The sequence below is a fragment of the Bos mutus genome, chromosome 11, assembly GCF_027580195.1.
Source record: "Bos mutus isolate GX-2022 chromosome 11, NWIPB_WYAK_1.1, whole genome shotgun sequence".
In the NCBI taxonomy this organism is placed as follows: domain Eukaryota; kingdom Metazoa; phylum Chordata; class Mammalia; order Artiodactyla; family Bovidae; genus Bos; species Bos mutus.
The window spans coordinates 56,270,810-56,277,909 of NC_091627.1; positions in this window are offsets into that span (position 1 = coordinate 56,270,810).

Sequence of the window (7,100 nt, forward strand, 5' to 3'; positions counted from 1 at the left end):
CAGAGTGACAATGTACAGCCTTGATGGACTCCTTTTCCTATTTGGAACCAGTCTGTTGTTCCATGTCCAGTTCTAACTCTTGCTTCCTGACCTACATACAGGTTTCTCAAGAGGCAGGTCAGGTGGTCTGGTATTCCCATCTCTTGAAGAATTTTCCACAGTTTATTGTGATTCACACAGTCAAAGGCTTTGGCATAGTCAATAAAGCAAAAATAGATGTTTTTCTGGAACTCTCTTGCTTTTTCCATGATCCAGCAGATGTTGGCAATTTGATCTCTGGTTCCTCTGCCTTTTCTAAAACCAGCTTGAACATCTGGAAGTTCACGGTTCACATATTGCTGAAGCCTGGCTTGGAGAATTTTGAGCCTTTCTTTACTAGCGTGTGAGATGAGTGCAATTGTGCGGTAGTTTGAGCATTCTTTGGCATTGTCTTTCTTTGGGATTGGAATGAAAACGGACCTTTTCCAGTCCTGTGGCCACTGCTGACTTTTCCAGATTTGCTGGCATATTGAGTGCAGCACTTTCACAGCATCATCTTTCAGGATTTGAAATAGCTCAACTGGAATTCCATCACCTCCACTAGCTTTGTTAATAGTGATGCTTTCTAAGGCCCACTTGACTTCACATTCCAGGATGTCTGGCTCTAGGTCAGTGATCACACCATCGTGATTATCTGAGTCGTGAGGATCTTTTTTGTACAGTTCTTCTGTGTATTCTTGCCACCTCTTCTTAATATCTTCTGCTTCTGTTAGGTCCGTATCATTTCTGTCCTTTATCGAGCCCATCTTTGCATGAAATGTTCCCTTGGTATCTCTAATTTTCTTGAAGAGGTCTCTAGTCTTTCCCATTCTGTTGTTTTCCTCTATTTTTTCGCATTGATGGCTGAGGAAGGCTTTCTTATCTGTCCTTGCTATTCTTTGGAACTCTGCATTCAGATGCTTATATCTTTCCCTTTCTCCTTTGCTTTTCGCTTCTCTTCTTTTCACAGCTATTTGTAAGGCCCCCCACCCCCACAGCCATTTTGCATTTTTGCATTTCTTTTCCATGGGGATGGTCTTGATCCCTGTCTCTTGTACAATGTCATGAATCTCCATCCATAGTTCATCAGGCACTCTGTCTATGAGATCTAGTCCCTTAAATCTATTTCTCACTCCACTGTATAGTCATAAGGGATTTGATTTAGGTCATACTTGAATGGTCTAGTTGTTTTCCCTACTTTCTTCAATTTAAGTCTGAATTTGGCAATAATCCTTCAATTAAAAAAATAAATTAAAAAAAAAAAAGCATCAATACTCAGAAGAGTTGAATGTATGGACTTCCCTGGTGGTCTAGTAGTTAAGACTTTGCCTTCCAATGCAGGGGCTGTGGGTCGATCCCTAGTCAGGGAGTTAAAATAGGACATGCCTCATTGCCAAAGAACCAAAACAGAAACAATATTGTAACAAATTAAATAATTTTTTTAAGTTGAAAGTATAGGAATAGAAAAATTATAATAAGGAAAAAAAAACAAACAAAGTGATCATAAGAATATTATTAATAGCAGACAAAACAAACACTAAGGCAAATAGTATTGTGAGAGATTTTAAAAAGTCATTAAAGATTTAATTGACAGAAAGATATAACAATCCTAAATTCATGCATCTCTGATAACAGCCTCAAAATGTATAAAGCAATATTTAAAAACAAGGAAAATCTAACAAATAGCTATTGAACTACAGAATTTTAAGAAGTTTCTCTCAGTAACTAAAAATTAAAGCTATAAGGAAAATTAGTAATCACATGAAAACATGAGGCTAGAAATTAAAAATGTAAACTGATGATATTAATAGGACACTACATTTAACAACTGTTGGCAAAATCAATCCAACATAAAAATGAGCAAGACATACATTTAGGGCATTTACAAAAAAAAAATAGAAAGCATAAATGGCTAATAAACATGAGATGCCCAACCTCATTAAAAATCAAGTGCAAATTAAAACTATAATGAGATGCCATATCAGCAGTACCATGATGTCAGTGAGGATGTGACACTGGAAGAGGTCCAGTGATGGGAGCTTAACTTGCTTCCGCCATTTTGGAGGGTGGTGTGGCATTATTGCCTGAGGTTGAACTTGCAAGCATCCCTTCATCGGCAGCCTTACTCCTATGGGAGTGTATTAGTCTGCTCAGGTTCGGTTCAGTTCAGTCGCTCAGTCGTGTCCGACTCTTTGCGACCCCATGAACCACAGCACGCCAGGCCTCCCTGTCCATCACCAACTCCCGGAGTTTACCCAAACTCATGTCCATCAAATTGGTGATGCCATCCAACCCTCTCATCCTCTGTCGTCCCCTTCTCCTCCTGCCCTCAACCTTTCCCAGCATCAGGGTCTTTTCCAATGAGTCAGCTCTTCACATCAAGGTCTGCTCAGGCTGCCATAACAAAAAATAGACTGGGTAGCTCAAAGAACAGAAATTGGTGGGACTAACAGAAATTGGTGAGCGAATACCATTGAAACATATACATTACCATATGTAAAATAGATAGCTAGTAGGAATTTACTGTATGATGCAGAAGGCTCTAACCTGGTGCTCTGTGACAACCTAGAGGGCAGGATGAGCTGGGAGGTGGAAGGGAAGTTCAAGAGGAAGGCTGATTCAATATGATATATTGCAGAAACCAGCACAATATTGTAAAGTAATTATCCTCCAATTAAAAATAAATTTTTTTAAAGGAACAAAAATTTATATTCTCCCAGTTCTGGAAGCTGGAAGTCCAAGGTCAAGGTGTCAGTAGGGTCCTTCCAATCCTTCTCCATTTGGCTTTCAGACAGTCATCCTCTTGCTACCTCTTCACATGGCCTCCCCTCAGGTCACAACTCATGTCTCTCTGTGTGACCTAATCTCTTATTTAAGGAAACCAGTCAGATTGGATTAGTCACCACACTAACAGCCTCACTTTTAGCTTAATTACTTCCTTCAAATCCCTATCTCCAAAAATAGTCACATTTTGAAATACTGGGGGTTAAGACTTCAACTTATGTACTTTGTACAGACATAACACAGTTCAGAAAAAGAGCTTCCTTGGAGAAACTCTCCCTTGTGGCACAAAGAAATGTGTAATCAGCCTTATTGCACATGTTGTAATAACATGTAACAAGATAGAAATATTGGAAAGATTAGAGTCTAAATGCTGATCATCAGAAGAGTGGTAACAAATAGAGGCGTTTTAGAATAACACACTACTGTTAAAATGAACTATAGTTATATGTCAAAGTGGGTAAAAGAAATAAATATTTTTGAGTGACAAAAGCAAATTGAAAAAAAAATAAATCATGCAGAACAATACAATTTTAGTATGGATAAAATTGTAAAATATACAGAACAATGTATATTATTGAAGACATCTTTAAATATGTAAATTAAATCAAAAAGACATGATGGGAATAATAAATTCAGGGTGATACTTACATGAGGTGGGAGGATAAGGAATGCATTTTGAGGAAGCATCCACAAGGGCTTCAGCTGTGTTGATTATGTTTTTCTTCTTGAGATGAGAATCCTGGTTTTCATCGTGTTACTATGTATATCTTTTGAATATCAAATACTTATCATAAATTGAAGTTAAAATCAAAATATAAGAATTATGCCTTTCTGTGTTTCATTTTCTTGTTGTTGTTTTTCAGTTGCTAAGTCATGTCTGACTCTGTGTGACCGTATGGACCACAGTACGCCAGGCTTCCCTGTCCTTCACTACCTCCTGGAGTTTACTCAAACTCAGACTCAAGTCCACTGAGCTGGTGATGAATCATCTCATCCTCTGTCACTCCCTCCTCCTCGTGCTTTCAGTCTTTCCCAGAATCAGGGTCTTTTCCAATGAGTCAGCTCTTCACATCAGGTGGCCAAAGTATTGGAGCTTCAGCTTCAGCATCAGTTCTCCTAATGAATATTCAGGATTGATTTCCTTTAGGATTGACTGGTTTGATCTTGCTGTACAAGAGTCTTCTCCAGCACCACAATACAAAAGCATCAGTTCTTCAGAGCTCAGCCTTCTTATGCAAAGTATTTGATGCTTTTTGAGCTTTCTTTTACGTAATAAAGGGTTTAAATTTTTAAGACATTTTTTAAAGGAGGCTCAACTATGTATAAGAACCAAGAGAAGAAATAACATAAAAATGCAGAAAAAATAAAATAGACTATTTCCCCAAAGTTAAATGCTACATTACCAAGACAGATAATGATGAAGAAAGAGTAGAAAAATCAGAAATGAGAAGAGAAAAATGTTTTAAGATGAATAAAATTGTGGAATGCCAATAATCAATATATACAAATCAACTCAAAGTGCAAAACTTAGAAATATATTACAACAGTAAGCACTGCAATCAACTTGAATGTTGTTCTCATCCTATTCAGATCTCTAACTTCCCCATGAGGAAATGCAAATGTGCCTTTTATAGTCAAAACAAAACAATTTTCTTTTCATTTAGTTTTTTCCATGACCATTAACAAGTCATTGGCACAGATTTTTGAAAGTCTATTTATACTTTGCTAAAATTGAAATTAGATACAAACAGCTATTAATAACTCTCTTAAGAGTGTGAATATTAGACTCATTACTTATGTCAGAGAAGAGTGAGATTATGTACAATCAAATATGAATAAATAAATACAATAATACTTTATTAATGTGTTATTAAAGGTTTAATAAAATGCTAATATTTTATTAATGGCAAGAGCCATGAGAGTGGTTTATGTTATAATGAGAACAGCTGGTAAAAATATAATCCTTTTTCTCAGCAGATTTCTTTACTGGTGGTGAAAGCAGGGTTACTTAGCACTGGCTAATAATGTGCAAAGTGTCCTTCAATTTTCTCTTGTGTATGATGGAAATCTCAAGGTTCTGGTCCATTGCAAACATCCCCAACTGTTTCAGAAAGACCACCAAGTTGTCTCCCCAGATTTGATTAATACCGACCCTTCTGATACCATGTGGTGTCATTTTCACCTCCTCTGTTCTCATTGTCAATCTAGCTCTTTGAGCTCTCAGGCAAAACAATGAATCACGGCGCATTCTCACTTCCAGCTGACAAACCACAATGCTGGGCCCACGCATGCTAAGTCACCTCATTAATGTCCGACTCTGTGTGACCCCATGGACGGTAGCCTGCCAGGCTCCTCTGTCCATGGGATTTCCCAGGCAAGAATACTGGAGTGGGTTACCATATACTCCTCCAGGGGATCATCCATACTCAGGGATCGAACTCACATCTCATATGTCTCTTGCATTGGCAAGCAGGTTCTTTACCATAGCGCCACCTGGGAAGCACCCAAACCACCTCTGACTCAAGGTTCCACAAGGGGGAAAGGCCAGTGACCAGTCTGTGCTACTTTACAGCATTCGGGGGGTGGTTGACTGTACCATATGCAGGTACCTGAGCCAAACACATTCAATCAGAGTTTTTCTCCTGTATTTTCCAGACTGGAGTTGAAAGAGCTGTGAACTGAGAGGACTGGAAACTGGGTGGTTGTGTCTGTTGTTGACTGAGACCTTGGCACGTGGTGAGTATTCTCACTGAACGAAAGAAGGAATGAATGAACCGACGTGCTGTCATTGGCACCCTTGTCAGCCTCACTCCCTCTTCCCTAAGGATGAGCTTTCCCTACAGGAACCTCATTTTCTCTTTCACAGGTGACATCCACCTACTAATCATCCAGACTTTCTCACACATGGTCAAATCTGGGTAAGCATGGTTAGGCTTAAATGAGGACCCATTTACCTGATAAATTACACCAAAAATGCAACAAGATGCTCTGTGAGGTAGTGAGTTACTCAATACTCAAAATATATGGGCAGAGAGTAGAAAACCTTCTCTCTTTTTTTAAAAAAGAGAGAAAATATTTTTTAAAAAAGGATGTCTTTTTGCAGAGCTGCATTAAGGAACTTACCTGCCCAGACTCATTTGTTACTAAATAGTGCCACTCTGAGGGAAAAGTCCACTCCCACAACTGTACAGTTCAGTTCAGTTCAGTCGCTCAGTTGTGTCCGACTCTTTGTAACCCCATGGACTACAGCACACCAGGCTTCTGTCCATCACCAACTCCGAAATCTTGCTCAAACTCACATCCATCGAGCTGGTGATGCCATCCAACCATCTCATCCTCTGTCATCCTCTTCTCCTCCTGCCTTCAATCTTTCCCAGCATCAGGGTGTGTTCAAATGAGTCAGTTCTTTGCATCAGGTGGCCAAAGTATTGGAGTTTCAGCTTCATCATCAGTCCTTCCAATGAATATTCAGGACTGAGTTCCTTTAGAATTGACTGGTTCAATCTCCTTGCAGTCCAAGGGACACCACCTATTAAATATTTGAAAGATATTGCCAGGTACCCTAAACCCTTAGCTTGGAATTTTACCCCTCTTGTTCACAAAGAAACTTCTATTTCCTAAGTAGACATAGATCCAGATTTAGTCTAAATTTTTGTCTTGTAATTTTCTCTTCTCAAAAGAGAAACTAAAATCTAGGGAAGAACTCCAAATAGTGTGAATCATTAACCAATCCAAAAGTTCCAGACCCTGAAAGTTTCTAAAATACATAAAGCTGGGGCCACCTAAGCTGAATCTCTTATATTCTGATTGTGAAATGGACGGTGAATTTCACAAGAAGATGAAATGTTTTAAAAACAAAACCCAACTTTCTCTTTCTTTGGCTGTTTCTGGGCTCCTGTGATGTACATACCCTAAGAAAGATGCTTGCTCCCTAGAAGAAAAGCTATGACAAACCTAGACAGCATATTAAAAAGCAGAGACATCACTTTGCTGACAAAGCTGTGCTTTTTCCAGTAGTCATGCATGGATGTAACAGTTGGATCATAAAGAAGGCTGAGCACCAAAAAATTGATGCTTTCAAACTATGGTGCTGGAAACTCTTGAGAATCCCTTGGACAGCAAGGAGATTAAACCCAGTCAATCCTAAAGAAATCAATCCTGAATATTCATTGGAAGGACAGATGCTGAAGCTGAAGTTCCAATACTTTGGCCACCTGATGTGAACTGACTCATTGGAAAAGGCCTGATGCTGGGAAAGACTGAGGGTAAGAGAGAAGGGGATGACAGAGAATGAGATG